Source organism: Equus przewalskii, chromosome 3, assembly GCF_037783145.1.
Source record: "Equus przewalskii isolate Varuska chromosome 3, EquPr2, whole genome shotgun sequence".
Classification (NCBI taxonomy): Eukaryota; Metazoa; Chordata; class Mammalia; order Perissodactyla; family Equidae; genus Equus; species Equus przewalskii.
Window position 1 is genome coordinate 114,704,146 of NC_091833.1, and position 20,853 is coordinate 114,724,998.

General features: G+C 54.5%; 1 protein-coding gene across 7 annotated transcripts in view; it reads left to right on the plus strand.

The window, feature by feature from the left end:
* The first annotated feature begins 11,670 nt into the window (after positions 1 to 11,670).
* The window catches only part of TBC1D14 (TBC1 domain family member 14), a 103,428-nt gene continuing 94,245 nt past the window's right edge, over positions 11,671 to 20,853 (plus strand). For 3 of the 7 annotated variants that reach the window (XR_011538347.1, XM_008524648.2, XM_008524649.2), the window contains exon 1: positions 11,671 to 11,795. The gene's annotated coding sequence lies outside the window, so the exon portion shown is untranslated. Of the gene's footprint in view, positions 11,796 to 12,053; positions 12,240 to 20,853 lie in introns of those variants that run through there. The other 4 variants (XR_011538346.1, XR_011538348.1, XM_070613343.1 and 1 more) reach the window with 2 other exon arrangements.

Genomic DNA, 20,853 nt, shown 5'->3' on the forward strand with positions numbered 1-20,853 from the left:
TCTGGCTAATCCCTGCCTAGATCGTGTGAGCTGAGTCTTCCTTGTATGGCAGCAGTGCCCAGGTGGGCAGTGAGGCGGCACAGGCGCCTGCGGCGGGACTGGAGGGCGTTGTTACCACAGGGCGGGCCCCTGCGCAGGTGTGAGATCATTCAGCAGGCGGGCCGTGTGCCTGTGGTGGGTGCAGAGCATGCTTGGGTCCATCCAGTAGCCTTCCTGTCGGTTTCCCTCTTTGCCTAGATGTGTGCCTGGTGGCCCTGCTGACCATTTGCTCCACCTTTACCTGTGGTTCTTTAAGTACCGTCAGCATAATTGTTCCACACGTACCCACACCTGCAAGAGCAAGATGGGGGTGCCAAGCTAATGTTAAATGGGGTTGCTCTGTGCACGTTAGCTAGTCACCCGGAGATGGCGCTCTGGCCTGTTACTGTGCCCAGGAATTCTGACGTCACTCCTAAGTGCTTTTCGAACAACCAAGGGACCTGAAGGCCTCTCTCTATTTTTATTTATTTATTTTTTTGAGGAACATTAGCCCTGAGCTAACATCTGCCACCAATCCTCTTTTTGCTGAGGAAGACTGGCCCTGAGCTAACATCTGTGCCCATCTTCCTCTACTTTATATGTGGTACGCCTACCACAGCATGGCTTGCCACGTGGTGCCATGTCTGCACCTGGGGTTCGAACTGGTGAACCCCAGGCCACTGAAGCGGAATGTGCGCACTTAACCACTGCACCACCAGGCTGGCCCTGAAGGCCTGTCTTTAAATGAAGTATCCGAAGTGCTCAGACTGCTGCTGTTGCAGTTGATGCTGCTGCTTCTGCCACCGCAGATGCCACTCGACACGCTCTGGGCACATGGGATAAGTGGCTGTGGTGGTGCCCGGGGAGGCCTGCGTCTGCGCAGCAGTCCAGGAACGGAAAGGAGGGCTGATCCCTGGTTTCTTTTGAAAGCAGGTGGGCGGGTGGCATGACAGGCTGGGTACTGTTTCGTGCACAGAGGCCAGGAAGTGATCTGCTTCGGAGCCCGCCGCTGGCCTTGCGTCACAGGGTGGGTAGTTGGTTAATAGCATTTTCAGGGACAGTTGCCTCACTTTACTGGACTAGCGACGACTCGTAATGACACCACCACCTAACATCTGGGTGGTGGTGGTATTGTCTGTGCCAGTAACAGTAACAGCTAACACTGGGAGCTCCCCAAGTGCCTAGTGTTCTGAGCATTATGTGGTGGTAACTGACAATGCTCTGGGGTGAGTATAATTGCCCCATTTTACAGATGAGAAACCTGAGGCACAGCCAGAAGTTCAGCACTTGCTAACATCTCATACCTGGTGAATGGTGGAGTCAGGATTCGAACCGGGCACCAGGACTGCAGCGCCCGTTTGACTCCCAAACCTCCATCTTGCCAAAATCCCACTAACAATAAAAAGGGTGTGTAGAGGGGGCTGTGCGTCAGCTGCTTCTGCCAAGCGATCTTTTTCTAATCCTTGTGAGTTACGTATTTGTAAGGATGTCACTCACAGGAGTCCAGACTGAGTCAGGAGTCCTGGGTGCGAATCCTGGCTCTGCCACCCCTGGCCGCTTGCTCTTGGGCAATTCGGTTCATCTCCACCTCGGTATCCTCAGGTATAAATGGAGATCATAACAGGACCTCTCGTAAGGGTCAGTTGTAAAGGAAAAATAGTACAGCCATACAGACACTAAGATGTGAAAGCAGTGACACGCAGTCCTGTCCACACACTGAGCATCGGAACCCTGTGCTCCCGTGTGGCAACTGGACGGGAAGAGAGCAGAGCCAGAAGAAGTTGCAACAGCCCAGTCCAGGAACTCAGAAGAAAATCACATCTTCTGCAGGCTGCCCCTCGCTTCCTTCCCTGCCCCCCCGCCCCAGGTGGTAGCAAAGCCTGGTAACGCCCTCGCCTCTGGGTCAGGCCCTGCAGAGGCCTGCCCCACTGGGTGCTGACAGCGGGCATGTGGCTGGCTCAGTCCTACCCTCTCATTGTAAAGCGAGGTCACACTACCCCTCCTGGTGGAGGCTGGGGCAGAGGGCAGGGGCCAGGGGCAGCAGCAGAACCAAGTGTGCCATTGGAGCCGAGCCAAGGGGGCAGGCTCCTTGAGGTGGCAGGAGGGCTCTGGCTGTGACGAAGGGGCAGGCTGGGACCTGGCCACCCTTTGTCTTCTCAAGGGGCGGGCAGGAGGCCTGCTGCAGCTCAGTCAGGCACTGGGCCTGCCACTTCATGTCATAGTCCAGGGGACCATTCAGGGCCCCAGGGCTGGGGAGGCCTTTTTGGGGGGATGCAGGCCCTGGCTTCCCCGAGCCCGAGCCTGCAGTCACAGATGGGGATGACAGCGCTCAGCTTCCACCCTGTGGAGAGACTAGCAGAGGGCACACTGAATGTTGCCCTTGGCACCGTCCCACAGCCCTGTGCCCCTGGGTGTGCCTTGGAAGTGAGGGGCCAGGCCTGCCTGGAGCCTGGGCGCTCCTCCTGCCTTCTTGTTTCCCACCTGAGAAGGTGTGGAGTGAAGAGCCCCCCTCCAGCTATGTGACTGACTGAGTCGGTCACTCTCTTCCCAACTGGCATGGGGACACCGCCTGCTCCCTCCAGGGCCGGGCCAGGCCAGGCCAACTGGTGACAGGCAGGTAAAGCTTCCACTTCCTCACCCACACGGAGGACAAGCACCTTGCCTTCCTCTTCCTGCTCCTTTCCCTCTGCACATGTTTCTCTCTGTCCCCACGCACCCCCATGTCCTGGGGTGGGCCAAGGAGGCCAGGTCAGGCCCTCCCCACCCCCACCAGGAGCTCCTGCTTGGAGCCATGCCAGAGCATATCTACCACGTGCCCACCACCTCTGGCTCTTCCCCAGCAATCCAGCGGTGTCCATCACTGACACTCGCTTGGAGAGTCCAAGGGGCTTGCTTAGGAGCACCTGCCAGCAGTGGTAAGCTGGGCCTGCTGTTAGCTCATTGCTCCCAAGTCCAGGGCCCACCTTCATGCCACAGTGGCCTCCACTCCCCCACCACCCCTGCCCCTCCGCCTTCAGACATTCAGGCAGAGGAGGAGCCTCCACAGGAACCTGAACTGACTGCAGAACTGTGGGCTTGGAGTCCTCCGGGACTCAGAGTCCTACCGTGAGCCTGGCCTGGAAGCCACAGGCTAGGAACCCAAGGATGACCGCAGGGGCACCCAGTGCTGGCCGGGGAAGCTTGGAGGAGGAGGCAGTGGCCCAGCCTGGGGGCCAGCTTTATGGAGCTTTCACCCTTTGCTGAAGAGGAAGCAGCATTGAAAGAACCCTGGACTGTGCGCCATAAACCCCCGGCTCACAGAGGGCCTTGAGCAAGTCCTGGCCCCCTTCTGGCCTGACTCTCAGCTCCTCCCATCATGGGCCTGGGGACACCTGCTGGGTCTGCTCAGGACCCAGTTCCTGCTGGTCAAGAATGTCAGGCATGACCACAGCATCCTCCCACAAACTGCAAGCTGCAAGCCAGTGATAACAGGAGCAGCGCAGCAGCTGGGCCTGCTCCAGGCGGCCTCACACGCTGGAGGCTGGCCTGTGCTTGCTCCTCGGGCCTCACTCCAGCCCATAGTGATCACAGCCCTGGGAACTGCTCAGAGAGGTTAGGGACCCTGCCAGGTGACAGGCTCATAGTGGCAGACCCTGGCTCTTAGCTCCGGTGCACAGCCCCTCACACCTGCGCCCCTCTCGATGCCCTCCTTGAAAGTCTCAGTTTTGCTGGCCAGCCGGTCCTGCAGGCAGCCCTTCCCCTCCCCCCTCCCCCATCAGGCCCCACCAGGGAGGTGGGGGGAGCCTGGCCTCTTCCGTGTGGAGCAGGTGTTTATAGAATCTCAGGTGACCTTCGGGGCTCCTCAGTTCCCCAGACCCACTCCCCCATGCCTCCCCTTCCCGAGCTGGGGAGGAAGCGGGGAGACCTGGGCCTCTGTGTGACTTCCTCACACTGAACTCAGGTCCCCGGCTTGCAAATGCTTCTCCCAGGCTTAATGGCATCGCAAGTGGAAGGGCGTTATGTTACCTGGGTGAGCTGAATGAGGCTGGTGAGCAGTGGAGCATCATTGCCTGCTGCCCTTCTATGACTTGACCTTACCAAGTTGTCACCGTGGAAATGGGGACAGCAGGTTGGGGTCTTTTGGAGGCCAGGGTATCTTCATGTTGGCATCAAGCTGCTAATTAGGAAGAAAAAGAGGTCCCCTGGGCCTTGGTTGCAAATAGGGTTTGGAAACATTCATTCAATCAGCAAACATGTATCAACAGCCCACTATGTGCTAGGCCCTAAACCTGATGCTGGTAATAAATTATGTTTTTTCTAAATCAGTAAACCTCCCTCAGTCCTAGTTCTCTGGCAATAAAGATATCACAGTGTCCTCTCTCATCTCTCCCAGATAAACTTCAGAGGGCTCTCCAGCCTGCCTGCGCTATGACTGTTCTGAATTTTTCAGGACTTCAAAGGAAGTGGGTGAGACCCCTCCAAGCCTGGGCAGCCGTCTTCATCAGAAGGCTCCTCCTTATCTTGCTCCCAAATTGCCCTGCCTCGCAGCCCCTCAGCCCCGTCCCACTCCAGGACCTCGGGAGTTGGTAGGCTGCTGGTGCAGAGGGGAGCATGCAGGCCCAGCTCTGCTCCGACGGGCAACGTGGCTTCTCTAGGCAGGGCAGGGGGCAGAGGCACAGTCACCGACTTTACACACTCAAAGGGAGTGTGGCCCTTCCTGCGGAATGAGTCACACATTTCATCCAGAAGGGACATACGAGGATCTGTTTCTACCCCTTGACTGCAGGTTGGCCGTTGACAAGATGGTTTCCTTTCTGGCAGCTTCCTGCTGTCCCGCGTGGCTGCAGATAACAGAAAGCAGGGGAAACCAAAGCCGGGGCACAGCCTCCCTGAAACGGGAAGCCTGGACAGAGTGTGGAGTGGGGGCCTCCTCTCTCTCTTTCCAGGGCCAAGACCACCTCCCAGCCCTATGGAGAGAGGCTGCATGGGGCAGCATGATGAGCCCAGCATTGGGGCCAGACGGCCTGGCTCTTAATTAGTCCTGGCTCCCACTGTGGGGCCTTCGGCAAGCCATTCGCCCTCTCTGGGCCTCAGTTACCTCATCTGTAAAATTGGGAAGGTGAAAGTTACTTTCCAGAATTAAAAGGAATAACGTGTGGGGGCCGGCCCCCTGGCCAAGTGGTTAAGTTCACATGCTCCACTTCAGCGGCCCAGGGTTTCGCTGGTTCGGATCCTGGGTGCAGGCATGGCACTGTTCATCAGGCCACGGTGAGGCGGTGTCCTGCATGCCACAACTAGAAGGACCTATAACTAAAATATACAACTATGTACTGGGGGGATTTGGGGAGAAAAAAAGAAGGGAATAACACGCCTGCACATATGGGTGCTGGACGGGCTAATTCCCTTATTAGCGCCCACCGAAATCAACTGGCCAAGCCATACCAGAAGGTTAGTTTATCAGACTCTGATCTTTGGTGTCCCAGTTGGGTGTGACTAGGACGGGGGGAGGTCAGTGCTGTGGGAAAGATGAGAATAGAGAGATGGGAGGGCATTCGTGAATGCCTTGTTCGCCATGAACCCCTCTTGAAAGGATGTGGATTTCATCCTGGAAGCAGCAGGGAGCATGAAGGGGTATGAGCAGGGCCACCATGTGTGTCGTGGGTGAGCCATGGTCTCCAAGGTTGGATAGAGAGTTTAGAATCAGCAGACACACATCAGAGAATCTTCTAGAACTTTTGTAGCTTTTAAAACAAGCTCACCATGGCAATTCCTTCCTTCTCTATAGTTGAATGAGCTCAGTATACTCCTGTGAATGGAGCTCTGGGTGGTGACCATGCCCAGGCTTAGCCTGCAGATATTATTGAGCTATGGGGTCTTCCGAAAACCACTGCCCTCCTCTGATCTCAGTCTCCTCGTCTGGAGAAAGTTATTAGGTTATCTGTCCCACCTCCAGCTTGGCAGTGAGTTTGGTTATTCCATCCTGGATGGGAAAGCCCTTTGTAAACTGTACATGAGGAAGTATGAAAGTCATAATTGCATTATGCTAAAAAAAATAATAGGGCTCACATTCTGCAACCCTAATGGTTGGGTCTAAACGATGATCACGAATGGCTGCTAAGCCATCAGGTGATGGGCCCACAGCACCGGAACCACTGGTCCAAGAGGACGTCGATAAAAGTGGGAGGAGCCGTCCACTCCTCATGGGATGCATAGGAAGGACACTTGTGTGGATGCTGGGAGTGACACCTAGATGTGCCTCTACTGGTCCCTGCTCCCATCCCTCAGCTCAGCGCTTCCTAAGGGGCCCTTTTCAGAGGACATTGCCAAATGTCCCCCGGGGGAAAACTGCCCCTGGTTGGAACCTCTGCTTGAGATGAAACTGAGTTTATAGGAGATCCTGGAGACAGAGGACCTTGTCCAGCACCACCACAAGGATATAATCCGCCAAACCCATAATGCGGGAAATTCTACAGGACAAATGACCTGGCGTCATCAACAAACACATGGCCGAGGGAAAGCAAACCAAGGAAGCGGGAACTATTTGAGATCAAAAGAGACAGAAGAGGCAGTGTGTGGCCTTTGGAAACTGATTTGAACAAACCATAAGAAGTCATTTTTTAAAGATAATTGGAGTATTAGAATATATTGAGGAATTATTGTTAATTTTATTATGCTGGTGGTATTGTGATTATGCCTCAAAAAAAAAGACTTCCTACTAGAGAGGTGCACAGAACAAGCTGAACTATTTTCATGTGATCTGCGATATCTGAGACACACTCTGAATGAATCCAGGAAAAATGAAAACAATGAGAATATGGGGAGGCGATAGGAAGAGCAGAATATTGACCAGTGTTGAGATGGGTACCTGGGGTTCATTACACCGTTCACTCTACTTTGCAAATATTTGAAATTTTCTACAATAAAAACGGTTCTAAGGATTTTTTTTAAAGGAAGATTAGCGCTGAGCTAACATTTGCTGCCAATCTTCTTTTTCGCTGAGGAAGACTGGCCCTGAGCTAACATCTGTGCCCATCTTGCTCTACTATATATGTGGGACACCTACCACAGCATAGCTTGACAAGCGGTGCCATGTCCGCACCCGGGATCCGAACCGGCGAACCCTGGGCTGCCGAAGCCGAACGTGCAAACTTAACTGCTGCGCCACTGGGCCGACCCCCTAAGGATTTTTAAAAAATAAGTTAGAAGTGGAAAGAGTGAGGTTTCGGTTAGCAGTGGAGCCTAATTCCAAGGAGTCTGGGTGGAATCCGAACGGAAGGTGGCAGCAGATGTGTGGGCCTCTGTCTCTGCCTGCACAGCCTGGGCCCCTAGGCCAGGCTCAGGGTGGAGGCAGAGACGGGACCTCTGCTGGTACCGCACTGCCTGGAAGCCCACACGCATTCTCCCAGGCCCACAGCAGCCCCAGCCTCTGCCCGGCATGGGCATGCAGGGCCACTCACCTAGAGGCGGAGGGTCAGCAGCCGCTCAGCCCTGTCCAGTTCACCATGAGCACTTTTAAGGAAGAGGAGCCGCCCCTTGACGGTGGAGTGTAAAATCAGCATCCATGCCCCTTTGCCCATGCCCAAGCCTTGCTGAGCTTTACTTACGGGCCGGCTGATGCGGTGGAGGTGAAGGAGCTTTCCCGCCCTTTCAGACCCTGGGCCTCCTCCTAGACTCCCGAGCTCCTGAGAAGCATCTATGGGCTCCACAGATCTGTGTAGGCCTCCTCTAGCCTCTGGAGTCTCATTTCCCTACGCCTGCCTGTATCCCTTCTTCATAGGTGCCTTCCTGCTGGCCTTTCTGAACTGTGTTTTCAAGGTGCCCAGCTATTCTCTGCACCGCAGAAAGGACAATCATTGCAAAATGCAAATCTGACTTCATCCCCTCATATCTACCCCCATCTCAGCTCCAGCCTTGCCAGTGGGTCCTTCCCCCTGTTGCTCCCACCCCCTCCACAGGGCCTTTGCACTTGCCATTTGTTCTGTTGGGATGCTCTTTCCTCCCCTCTTCCCCTGAATTATTCCCGTCAGCCTTCAGGTCTCAGCCTCGCTGACCATGCCAACCCTGCCCACCCCTACCCTCCCAGTATACGTTTGTAACATGGGTCACAGTTGCAGTATATCTAGTTTATGTGAATGTTTAATCAGTGTCTCCTTTTCCCACTAAAACCACAGCCTTCAGGAAGACTGGGACTCCGCCTGCACCTACTCACACCCAGCCCTGAGCACAGGCCCCTCACACAATGGGTGCTCCAGAAGAGCGTGGGAACGAAGGGTGAGCGTATTCTCCCTGCAGACCTGTCATCCTGTTCCCTTGCATCACCTTATTTTAGTAAAGATCTTCTATCTGATTATAAACATAAAATATAAAGATAAAGATAAAATAAGATTATTGTAGAAAAATGGAAAATTAACAAAACTATAGAGCACACATGGGAAAACCCTTTCACAGGCTATTTTATATGGACGTTTTTCAGAGTTAACGTCATCCTGTAGGCTCAATTTTGCACCCAGCCCTTTTCAGGTAAGTTCGCAGAGTAAATGCCTCCTCGTGCCGTGACGAAGTTCTAAAACCTCCCACCCAGAGCTGCTTCTGCCGGCGTGGGAGGCCCGTCGCGCAGCCGTGCCTTCGAATGGACAGTCCAGGTGTCTCCCTGTGGCGCTCCAGAACCACTAGCATTTACGCACAAACAAATGCCCTTCAAGAGCCTCTACTTCCTGCCACCAGGGCCACAGAACGGGTGGTTTTAGAGGTTCCCCGTTCCAAGGCACGCCCGCTGTGGGGGTCCTGGGCAGCAGAGGAAAAGGCGGGGTTCTTGTCCTGGCTCCGGTTTTCCCTCACTCTGTAAGCCTCTCCTCCCTGGGCCTCAGTTTCTCCATCTGGAGGATAAGGAGTTGGGCTGTGATGTTGGCTGTGTGATAAATCTAAATTAATAAAGCTCCAAACATTCTGCTCCCGTTCCCCCGTGCCGACGTAACCCCCAGGTTCCCAGAGTGATTCTCACCCACGTCATCGTTCCTTCGAGGAACACAGAGCTGTTGCTCCATGTAGACAGGCACCAGGCCTTGAGCTCCCTCTCCTCGGTTCCAGGCACAGGTCTGGTGCACGGCAGCCCCTGGGCCTGGCTAACCCCCGCTCAGGTGTGTCCAGAAACCTTCCGTCTCCCACTCAGTGTTCCCCATCCCTAGGAGGCTCACAGCACCTTCCAGCTCTGGAGTCGTGTGAGGATTAAATGAGTCAGAGTAAATGGCAGTGACGGGTACATGTGAAAAACTGGCTTTGTCTGTTTCTGGCGTATTTGCTTGGAGCCTCTCCAGCGATATAATGTAGAGAAAGTGTGTTGGTCAGGCCACCAAGGAGAGGAGAGGCCCCGCGACTCCTCAGATACCCCAGACAGGGACCTCTTCAGGCCTGACCTCTGAGCCTCTCTAAGCTTGCTGAGCAAGAGCAGGAATGCCCTTCCCAGGATGTCTGAGATCCACGGAAAACACTTCTGAGCCCACCATGTGCCAGCCCCGTCCCGGGCTCTGGGAACACCAGAGTGACTGACTGCCCACAATTCTTACCCTCATGGAGCCTCCACCTCGAGGGGCAGACAGATGTAGCATCTCAGAAATGCAGCCACATCCCCTTGCAAGGAAAATGGTTACCCGACTGGATGCAGAGTGTCAGAGCTGGCAGGACCCTCACAGATCCTTAAGCCCACCCCTCTCATTATCCAGAGGGGAAACGGGGGCCCAGAAAAGGAGATGGGGAAAAGCTGGAGGTCAGGTGGGGTAGGAGGTGGGCACAGGGCCCAGGCCAGAAGCCTCCTGCTCTGCCAAGCCCCCTTAGCGTCTCTTCTCGGGAGACTTGGGGATCTAGGCTCCAAACATGCATTTTGCCCCCAACTCTTCCCCAGCCCCTAAATGTGAGCTCCATAAATATCTTCTGAATGGGTGAGAGAGTTGTTTCCACACATAGCTGGGGGCCGGGAGGCAACTGAGGTTCTGAGAGGGCACCTGAGTGCACACGTCCTCGCAGCTAATCCCGTTTACTGTAATTTTAATTTTGGTAGACTTAAGTTGCAATGAGGATTTATCTAGAACACTTTTGGGTGCTGATGACAAGGGGTAAGAAACGGGTCAAAACACACTGAGGGGATAACTGACTGACTGACGGCCTCCAGGGAGGGGCTCTGGGCTGGGGGTGGGGTGGGTGGGAGCCAGATGGGGAGAGGGTGAAGAAAAGGAAGACAGAGGGCGCCAAATGCAAACCCGTGGAACTCGCCCTTTTTGGTTCTGGATTCAGAACAACGGTTCTTTGTCATGGTGGGGTTTGAAAACCTTAAGACTCAGAATGGGGGCTGGAAGGGATTTGGTGAGTCACAAGGAACAGTGTAAAAGGAGATTTATTAATCTGATGTAATAAATTGCTAATTAAGTCAGGACCGAAGCAAGTCAGTACTTTCCTGTTAGTGTTTTCTTAAAATAAGCTGGGAGGGCACTTCAGGATTGAAGGAGATCTGGTATTACTTTTCCTTAAAACCACCCAGAAATGTAAGCATTTATAAAGCTTCTCCTATGCACCATGCTCTGTGAGGGGTGTTAATGTATTCTATCAAGAGACTGCTTTTTTGAAGTTCTCGCCCCTCCTGCCATCATAACTAAAAACTGCTAAGAGTTTTCAGAGCTATGAGACAGGAGAAACAGTCAGGGGTTCTTTGGCCCAACCCCAACAACAACCACAGCCCAGACAAATTAATCTTGCATGCATGCTTCCAGATGCTTTCTGTGATGGAGAGGGTACCCTTCCTGGCCCTGGCCACTCTGCTATCAAGTCCCCTCAGAGTCAGCTGGTCTGGCTCTCTGAGGTTTCCTCTCTGGTAATTCTGCCTGTGACAGACCTTGGGGCTCCTGATCTGTAGGAGCCAAGTCTACTGTAGAATGGAGGCCTTCGCTGGAGTCTTTCTGCTTGCCTTGATGTCCCCAGAATATAATAATTCCACGAATATTTAAGTGCCTACTATTTGCCAGGCCCAGGGAACACAGCAGTAAACATGATAAGGCGAGTTTGGCTCAGGGAGCCTACATTCTTGAAGGGAGATGAAAGAGGGTCAATTACCAGCTAACAAGAGCTTTCTTAAGAATTCAGGGCCTTGCAAGGTCTTGGAAGGCGGTCTGGGGCGGGGTATTTGGCTTCTGACCTCTCTCAGCTACTGACCTGTCCTAGGACCTTGGGCACAAGATTTCATCTCCTACTCTGTACAACGGCTTTGATCACAGACCCTGTCTCCGCAATGTTGACGTCAAATAATGCACATAAACGCTAGGCCAGCAGTTCCCAAACCTGTCTGCACAGCTTCCGAAACAAGCTGGCATATATCTCACCTGCAGAGACTATGATTTAATTGGCCTGGGGCGTGGCCGGGGCTTTGTAACTTTCTAAGATCCCCAGGCGATACTAAAGTGCACAAAAGGTCGGGAACTACACCGCTAGAAACTGTGTAAGAGCTCAAGAAAAGAGAGCTACCAGAAAAGACCGTTTTTACAGATTAAAAGATTAGGGCTGGCCGGGAGGATGCCAAAGAGAAGTTCCCGAGGCCTCACGTCCCGGGCCGAGCTCGGGGCTCGCCCACACCGACCTCCGCCTGCCCCCCGGTGGAGGCCGGGCCCTTCTTCCTCCGCACACCTGCCCGGGCACGGGCGCTCATCGATGCGCTCCGCCGCTCGGCTCCCCACGCCTGGTCCCGGCCCGCTCGTGCCCCTTCCCCCTCCCAGCCGCTTCCCACTTCCAAGATGGCCGCGGGTGGAGCCGACCAGGTAAGGAGGCCCCTGGAGGGTGTCCACGGGGGCTCTGCGGGCACGAAGAGCCCCTCAGACCTCCTCTCGCGGCTCTGCTTGGCCTTTGGGAGAGAAAAGGGCCGGCGACGCCGCTCCGGGGCCCGCGGCGGGAGGCTAGGCCGGCCAGGGGAGTGGCGGTGGGGCGAGCGCCGAGCTCGAGGAGCGGCTGCGGTGCGGCGGGGGACGGCAGCCCGGGCGGAAGAGCGGCCGGGGCGGGTAGGGGGCGGGGCGCGGGGCGGGGCGTGGGCGGGGCGGGGCGAGGGCGCGCGCCGCTGTTGGCCGCAGGCTGCTCGCGCGCACCTGCCGGCCCTGTCCGCCACCTGCTGCGTGCCAGGCGTCCTCGCCGCGCGAGTTGCGGGTCCGGCGGCGCCTGGGCTGCGGGCCCGCGGGCCCCGGGATGGCGTCGGAGCCGCGCTGACTCGGGTACTGAGGGCCTCCGGCGGGGGCTGGGCCGCGAGGCAGGGAGGCGGCCGGGGCGCGGGCTGCTGCCACCTGCTGCCGCGTCGGCCGGAGCAGGGAGGCGGCCTGGGGCGGGGCGGGGCAGCCGCGCGGGTGCGGGTCCTGACTGGGCGCCCCTCGCCGCGCGGCCGCCGCTTTCACCCGCGCCCGGGGAACGCGAGGGGGCCGGGGAGCGTCGCGGGGCTCGGGCGGCACTCGGCTCGTGCGCTCCGCGGAGGGACGCTCCCTGACACGCTCCTTTTCCGGAACTTGACGAAAAGTTTTCCCCCTCAGACGCGCGGGGCTCTTAGGCCCGGAAAGGACCCCCGCTCGGCGCCGGAGCCGCACCCCGGCCCCGCCACCTCGGAGACCCCGACCTCCGGGACCCCCTCCACCTCGGGCCCCCGACTCCCAGGAGCCTCTCCACCGCGGAGTCCCCCATCCCCAGGCCCCCCCCGCCCCCACCTCGGAGCCCCGGGGCCCCGGGACCTCCTCCACCTCGGAGCCCCGATCCGCGGGATCCCCTCCACCTCGGAGCTCCCGAATCCCGGGATCCCACCACCTCGGAGCCCCGATCCGCGGGATCTCCTCCACCTCGGAGCCCCCGAACCCCGGGATCCCACCACCTCGGAGCCCCCATCCCCGGGACGCCTTCCACCTCGGAGCCCCCTATCCCCGGGATCCCACCACCTCCGAGCCCCCATCCCCGGGATGCCCTCCACCTCGGAGCCCCCGATCCCCGAGATCCTCTTCACCTCGGAGCCCCCAATCCGAGGGACTCTGTCCACCTCGGAGCCCCTGACCTCCGGGACTCCCTCCACCTCGGGCCCCCGACCCCCTGAACCCCCTTCACCGCGGAACCCCCTATCCCCGGGACGCCCTCCTCCTCGGAGCCCCCGAACCCCGGGACCCCCACCACCTCGGAGCCCCCGAACCCCCGGACACCCTCCACCTCGAGCCCTGACCCCAGAGGTTCTCTCCACCAAGCGGCCCCGGACTTGGCCACCTCAGAGTCCTTGACTCACGGAACCCTCTCCACCTCAGAGCCTCCTCCACAGTGGAGCCTCCTAACCCCCAGGAGCCCTGGACCTGCAGGGACTCCCTCCAGCTCGAGGTCCCCGACCCCCAGGACCCCTCCATTTCGGAGTCCTGACCGATGGGAACTGCTCCACCCTGGAGCCTTCCCCACGTTGGAGCCTCTGACCCCTGTGACCCCCACTACCTTGAGGGTCCTCCACTTTGGAGCTCCCAATCCTCTTCCCTCTCAGAGTCCGTTTCCCTGGGTTGCAGACCTGGCTCCTCCGATCCCCTGGGCCAAGGATTCCCGTTTGCCTCAGAGACCTCCATTCCTGGGCAACAGACCCCCTCTGCTTCAGAGACCCCGGCCTGGGGGTCCTTCCCACTGAGGGGCTGAGAGGCCGGAGCATGTGTGAGAGAGAGAGTGATTGTGTTTGGTGGTGGTGGGGCCCTCCCAGGTGGCCCTGGCTGGGCAGGGAGCTGCCACGAGGAAGAAGGAAGGAATGGCGGGTGGCTCAAAGCTGTAGGGGTGAGGCTGTGATGAGGAAGGCGCATCAGGAAGCCAGAGGGCTGGCCTGCAGAGTCCAGACCGAGGAGCGGCCGAGGGCGTTGTAATGGCCGGCTCCTTGCCTGACCACTGAGTCCATTTCTGCCTTCAAGTTGCACAGGGCACACTTTTCTCCAGTAGAATTGGAAGCCTAGCTTTGGAAGGGTCTTTGCGCCAGAGGCTCCTGGGCGTGGACTTGTTTTATTTACTGAGGCTCGCTGACGGGGTGGTGTCTTGGGGCTGGCGTCTGCAGGATGTTAGCATCTCCTTGTCGTCTGGCTGCCTTCATGGAGGATGGGTTGCTGCCGCACACTGGCAGGTGCTTTGCAAGGACCCGGCTAGTCCTTACAGCAATCCCGGAACATTTCCTCTTGCCCAGTTTATCTGGGCACTACCAAGCCGTGTTTCAAGTTTGGGTATGACTTCTTCCCAACTTCCTCTCACCCCCTGCCTCACCTGTTTCCCTCTCCTCCCTCCTCACCTCCAAGGCTGTCTTCGTTGTCGTGTATGTTTAACCCCTTGAGATTGTGGGCTCCATCTGATCTCCAGCCCTAATGAGAACCTGGCATGTACTTTGGGCTCAGAGTTTCTGAGTGAATACATCCTTTGGGAAGCATTAAGGGAGGTAAAGTCTCTGGCTCACAGTCACCCAGCTGGAGAGAGGCAGGTCACTGGGCCAGGCTCTGCCCACCTTAGTGTCCTCCACGGTCCAGCAAGTCCTGGCATGTCCCCATTCAGCACTTTGCTTTGTGCTGAGCTGGGCTTGCTTGGTGCTGGAAGCTGTTTTCACAGTCTGCCCCCAGCCCACCCTCTCAGGTTAGCATCGGTGCTGCCTCACCTGGCTTCTGATCCCCTGCAATTCCCCTCCACCCCTCCACCTCTCCATCCTTCCAGCCCACTGCCCTTCTCCCCTCTGTCCAGTGGGTGAGTTCCCAGCCTTCACCCTCCACTTCCCCTCGCTTGTGCTCTGTTGAAGGCTATGTAACAGTTAGGACACAGCTTATCAGAGCAACTTGTTTTAGAATCTGTCCTCCCTATTGATCAGAGCTTCTGACCATCCTGTCCCCAGCCTCAGCACAGGGGCTGCCTGCCCAGCATGCTGTGGGTGCTGTGGAGCTTTGAGAACTTGGAGAAGATTTGTCGTCAAAATAGACATTTATACATAGTGTGTAGAAGAGGATTTTAGGAAAATGACTATGCATTGTCTGATAATGTTTGTTTTAGGGCGTATGTAAAGTTTCTAGGTCCTGGGTTGGTTAGAATTCTAGATTGGCAAGCTGGAAGGAACTCAGGTAGATCAGCTGGGCTAATCACCTCATTCTACAGGTGGGGAAGTTGAGGCCCAGCCCTCAGTGCCACAGAGCAGGTGTGAGGAGAGATACTAGTGACAGAAGGGTGTAGGTGAGGCTGTGCAGAAACAGGCTGGCTGTGTCTGGGCTTGCTTATGCAAATGAGTTGCTAAAATAGTGGGCCTGAGCTGGCTGGCCCTAGCTGGTGCCCAGGAAAGGGTAACACCAGCCAGCATCTTCTAAGGCTTAACTCCTGCCAGGCACCATTCTAAAGGCTTTATGAGGGTTCCTCCCCTAATCTCGTCAGCTGCCTAGTGACAGAAGGTCTATTATCGTCCCCATTTTTGACATGGAAATTTAGGCAGAGGGAGGTTAAGAAATTCTTCTGAAGTCACACAAGCGGAGGAGCTGGGATTTGAACCAGGCAGGTTACCTCCAGAGCCTTCATTATTTTTTCCCCCTGTGTATTTTATTTTTAACACTTTTCTCTTGAAGTATAACATACATACAGAGAAGTGTAAAAATTGTTGTGTTTAGTTTATTGATTATCACAAAGTGTACGGTCTGTATTAAGCATTCCAGCAAGCCATGTCTGGGCTTCGATTCAGACCTGGTTTGAATCCAGTTTCTGTTGCTCTGTGACCTTGGGTGAGTTACTCAGTCTCTCTGAATCTCACAGTTTCTTCAGTGTACTTGGGAGGGTTGTGGTGATTAGAGCGTGTAATAGCACCCAGCATTTTTGGTGCACAGTAAATGTTCAGTAAATGGTTTCTCTTAATAATTAAGATTGTAAATTGTGTTGGCTTTCTTAAGTGATTGGAATGTCTTCCTAACCTGTTGCCTGCCTCTCAAGTCACTTTACAGGTGCTTATAATGATTGTTTCTGGTAAATCACTTTATGTAGCTGAAACATTTTGGGGTAGTGGGGAACCCTGCTGGCTGAGCTGGCCGGCCCTATCTGGTGCCTCCCCACCACCCAGCCTTGCATGGGAAGTCCTTAATTTAGAGTGTCCTGTCTGTGCCTTTTAAACATAACCTCCTTTGGGCAGTGCAAGTTAAATGTCTGTTCCTTAGGGTTGTGAAGGAGCCTTTGGGGACCCTCAACAGTTTAACCCCATTCACCCTCCAGAGGAATATATTGAGCTTCTAAGAAATTCTTCTTTTGGATTATTTTTATCCGAAAGAATAACCCATTTAAAACCAAACTACTTTTATAGTTGAATTTTCCATTCTATATAACAAAAATTAACCCATTACTTTAGTCCACTTGTGCAGCAGTGGAAAGAGTAAGCTCTGTAGAGTCAGATCCGGGTCAGCCCTAGCACAACTGCTTTTTTTGTTTTGTTTTTGAGGAAGATTAGCCCTGAGCTAACTGCTGCCAAACCTCCTCTTTTTGCTGAGGAAGGCTGGCCCTGAGCTAACACCCGTGCCCATCTTCCTCTACTTTATATGTGGGACGCCTGCCACAGCATGGCGTGCCAAGCAGTGCCATGTCCGCACCTGGGATCTGAACTGGCGAACCCCGGGCCCCTGAGGTGGAATGTGCACCCCTAACCACTGCAGCACCAGGCCGGCCCCTGCTATTTTGTACACGTCTTTCATCCTCAGTCTTCTCGTCTGTGACATGGTAGTGATGGTACCCTGAGCTCTTGGGGCCATTGGGGAGGTTATGCAGATGGTGGGGTGTGAACATGGAACACAGTGCCCAACATGTAATGCACACTTGGTGAGCGGGAGTGGCTGCTCACGTTAATTGTTAATGCTGAGGCACTTGAGATCCAGAATGTCCTGTGCCTTTCTTTCCAAGGTCTTTTCCGCCTAAGCCAGGACTTGAGTTAAAAAGAGAAAGAAACTCACAGTGGTTGGTGCTTGTGGAGCCTTCTGCCGAGCAGGCGAATTCACATGAGAGGTGTTACATACACAGTGGGTTCTCCTTGGTGTGAGAACCTCATTTCAGAGACTCGACTGGCCTGTTTCTCCTGAGCAGTTTTGTTCTCTAGGGTTGAGGTAAAGGCCTGGTGGAGCCGCCGCTCCTGTGGGGAGGCTGGTAGTCCCACCAGAATCCTCACCAGGAAACCTGAAGGACCCTCGGAGGCCTTGTGGAGAATGAGTGGATGTTGGAGAGAGAAGACTCAGGTGGGGCCCTGCCTGCAAATCTTGGGCAGGTCCCTGCATCCGGCTCAGCCCAGAATTGTTCCCGTCTGTGACGTGGTAGGATGCAGTCTGCTCCTTCACAGGGGGGCTGAGGGTTAGAGGGGTGCTGGGTGTCTGCATTCGGGCTGTGTAAGCAGCACAGCTTACCAAGAGGCCGTGGAGTCACAGACTTGGGGTCGAGCTCCAGCTGCTGCCACATAAAAGTGGAGCCCTTTGGTGAGCCACGTGCCTCAGTTTCCTCCTCTTTGCACTGGGGTTAATTCCTAGCATACAGGGCTGTTGAGGGCTGTAAAACAGAGTGGTGTATGAAGTGCTTAGAATAGTTGCCTGGTACTCATTAAATTGTAGTTCCCTGGGGATGGTCTGGTGTCAGGTGTTGCAGACCTGGTTCTGCCCTCTTGAAACTTGGCTCTGTGACAGATGTGCCATGGCTGATAGAAATGAGCTGTGAACACTTGACTCGTCAGAGTAAGGATACAGAAATCATGGAGAGTTGGGTTGATGGATGCTGGACGTTGAAGGTGAGGGCACCCTCCTTGGAGGATCAGGGACAGCAGGGATGTCCCCCGTGCTATCGAGAGTGTGAGGAGGCAGCTCTCCTCTGCAGTGTCCAGAGAGGAGCTGGGACAAGGAGGGCTGCGTGTGGCACATGCCCCACGGATGGGGAAGGAGCCACAGGAAGAGGGGTGCTGGAGGATGTCCGCGTGGGTGGGCAGCATTGTTTCTCCCTGAAGCCACCAGAGAGTGAATTTTCTTCCCTGGGGACATAACTAAGTCATGTGGTTTTGGTTTCATAAACTGTTTCATTTATTTATGAAGACTTAGTCAAGACCCTAGTCCCATTACTTTTTAGGGAGGAGAGAACTAAACTGTTGCTTCAAGATGGAATTGTTTTCCAAAGCCTTGTTCGGAGTCACTGGCAGAGCTGCTGTCTGCTTCCTGACTTGTATTAAACTAACGATGTGGCTCCTGTGGAGGGAAGGTTTTCGAATCTCTCAGGGCATTTGTCCTCTTTCTTCCTGTAGAACTCAGTTTTGTGACAGGTAAATAAAAGTCAGATGGTCTTGCTGCCTGGGATAAAAACAGTCTTCCTCTTATCCGTACCTGATGTCTTGTCCGTATGTCTTTCACTCGTCTGGGAGGCGATGGCTAGTAACTAAACTTGGATTGAGCGCCTCCCATGTCTGCTGCCGGGCTGTGGCTGCAGGACGCCCACAGCCTGAGGATGCACACAGCCATGGCCGCTGCTGCAGGGGTTGTGGTGGACTTTGGGAAACAACTGTAGAGGGCAGGATTTTGTTTTACTTTCCTGAACCCATCGATTGTTGACAGCGTACCTTGCTGTCTAGTCTAGTAGCTGATACGATGCACAGGGTGGTCATGGCTTACCTGCTGTGTCTGTTGTCTGCACATGCTGCGGGAACTCAATGGGGGGGATTCTCCCTCCTCTTGTTACCTCCACTGCTCACCTTGTTCTTGGAACAGAACTCAGCTCTCGGCAGATGTTTCTTGGATGGGCTGTCCCTGAAACGTGCCTATTTAGAACTTTGTTGTTAGTAATGATTAATTCAGCAAATAGACTTTTAAATCCTTAATCCATGCCAGGCATTTGGCCAGGCAGTAGATCCTGACATTATTAGCACTATGTCTGCCTAAAGCTTAGAAGCCTGGGCACAGAGACATGGGGACAGCTGTAAATAGAGTTGTTTTAGGAGGGGTGTGGCCAAAAGGAGCCTAGGAGGAAGGAGGACCAGTAGCTTTCTGGGAGAGATGGGGGAGGTTTCTCCGAGGAAGTGGCCTTGGAAGTGTGCTGTCTCCTTGTTGCACAGGCTGCCGGCTCCCTAGGGACGCTGGTAGCCGGGCTGGGGAGAGCACCCCAGGCAGTGGTGCAGTCTGCTCGGGTGCTGCCAAAGGTGAGGGTGACAGGGACACACTGGAGAGACCGTCTGTGCCAGCTCGGGGAATTTAGGCTTATCTCTCTTTAAAAACCGTGTGACTTGGAGGCAGGCCATTGGCAGCTGGCCTCCTGGCGGGCTTCTGAAGTCCCCCCTGCAGTCTGGCCCCAAAGCATGCACTTTGTGCAGCCTCCCCCTTCAGGGCACCGTCGGGAGGCAGGTGCTCTAGAGTGCGGCTTCTGGTTTTATGGCACTGGTGGCACCAGGTGAAAGGGTTTGAGAGCAGGTTGCCTTGGCGCTTGCAGAGTTTGGTTTTAGAGTGTATTGTAAGCAGAAGTACTTTTTCTCTTTTAGGTTTATTTCCCTAAAGGCTGACACGCTGTTCCTGAGGTTTAAGGAACTTAGACTGGGCTTGGAACCAGTGGGGCCTCAAAGGTTGTTCAGCTTCTCCTTAGAAGAGGCCCTCAGCCTCCTCTCCATGGCTCCCAAGGCAGAGGAGAGAACAGAGAACGAGGCCACTGTGCACTGGCTTTGGGCTCTGTCAGACCTTGCATCGTTCTTCCTCTGCTCTCGTCTGGGTGATCCAGAGAAGGGGTCCTTGGGTTGCCATGAGTGAAATAGTGTTGTTTCACTTGACACACTTATTATGTGTCTATTCTAGTGTCAAAATTTCAGTTTAAAAATTCACTTTTTGCAGGTACTTCAGGTCTTTATGTGGCTAAAGTAGAGGGAATTCATGTTTATTGTGTACCACTGTGTCAGATGCGGGATGTCCTGGTGCTTTCACCAAACCTTCTCATTTCTTTTATTCTCCCAGCCCCTGAGTTAGATGGTATTGCCCCATTTTACTGCTATGGGGAGGGACGTTGAGGCTCAGAAAGGTTAGGCCTCCCCTGAGGTCGATCCAGCTGGTGAGTGGCAGAGCCAGAGTTTCACTTAGGCCTGTTGGGCTCTGGGCTCTGTTTACTGTGAGGGTTTCCTCTTGTGTTTATGGCTTTTTGCAGTTTGACCTGTTGGAGTGTTGATGGTGTTTTCATAATTCTAATTACCTTTGACATTGCCAAAGATGAGCTCTTAACTATGTGCTAAAATGTTTCTTAGTGTATTTTCCTTTTAATTAGAAAAATGTAGAACTCTCAAATTTGTGTACCGTTGACTCTCCCTGTGTCTTCCTGTTGTGAATCCTGGCTTTTCACAGCGTGGTTCGGTTCAGGGGTTTTCCCAGAGCAGGGTCCCAGACATAGTTTGGGCTGGGGACTCAGGGTGGAGGCTCTAGCCCAGGAAATTCTGGGCAGCGTGAACCGGGAAACGTTTAAAATGTGTTCACGTGTGGTGAGCTGTCGATGTCCAGACCCTTTTGGAGGGTGAACTGCAGTTTGCTCAGTAGGTTAGGCAAGCACTTCATTTGATGCAACACCTTTATAACTTCATTTCTGTGTTAAATTCTGATTTTGCCTGTATTTTTGTTTTGGTGTAGTACAATGTGGTTCTGCCTTCTAAGAAAAACTGATATCTGATTTGTACGACACCATGATTAAATAATCCTTGCTTACTCATTGGGTCATATTTCAAGTTTTTATATATAGTTCAGTCTATTTCTGAATTCTGCATTTCGAGTCCTTCCTTCATATTTCTATTTTTGCTCTAGGGCTGCACTGTCTCACTGGCTCCTTTAATTTCTGGGAGGAGGGAGATTA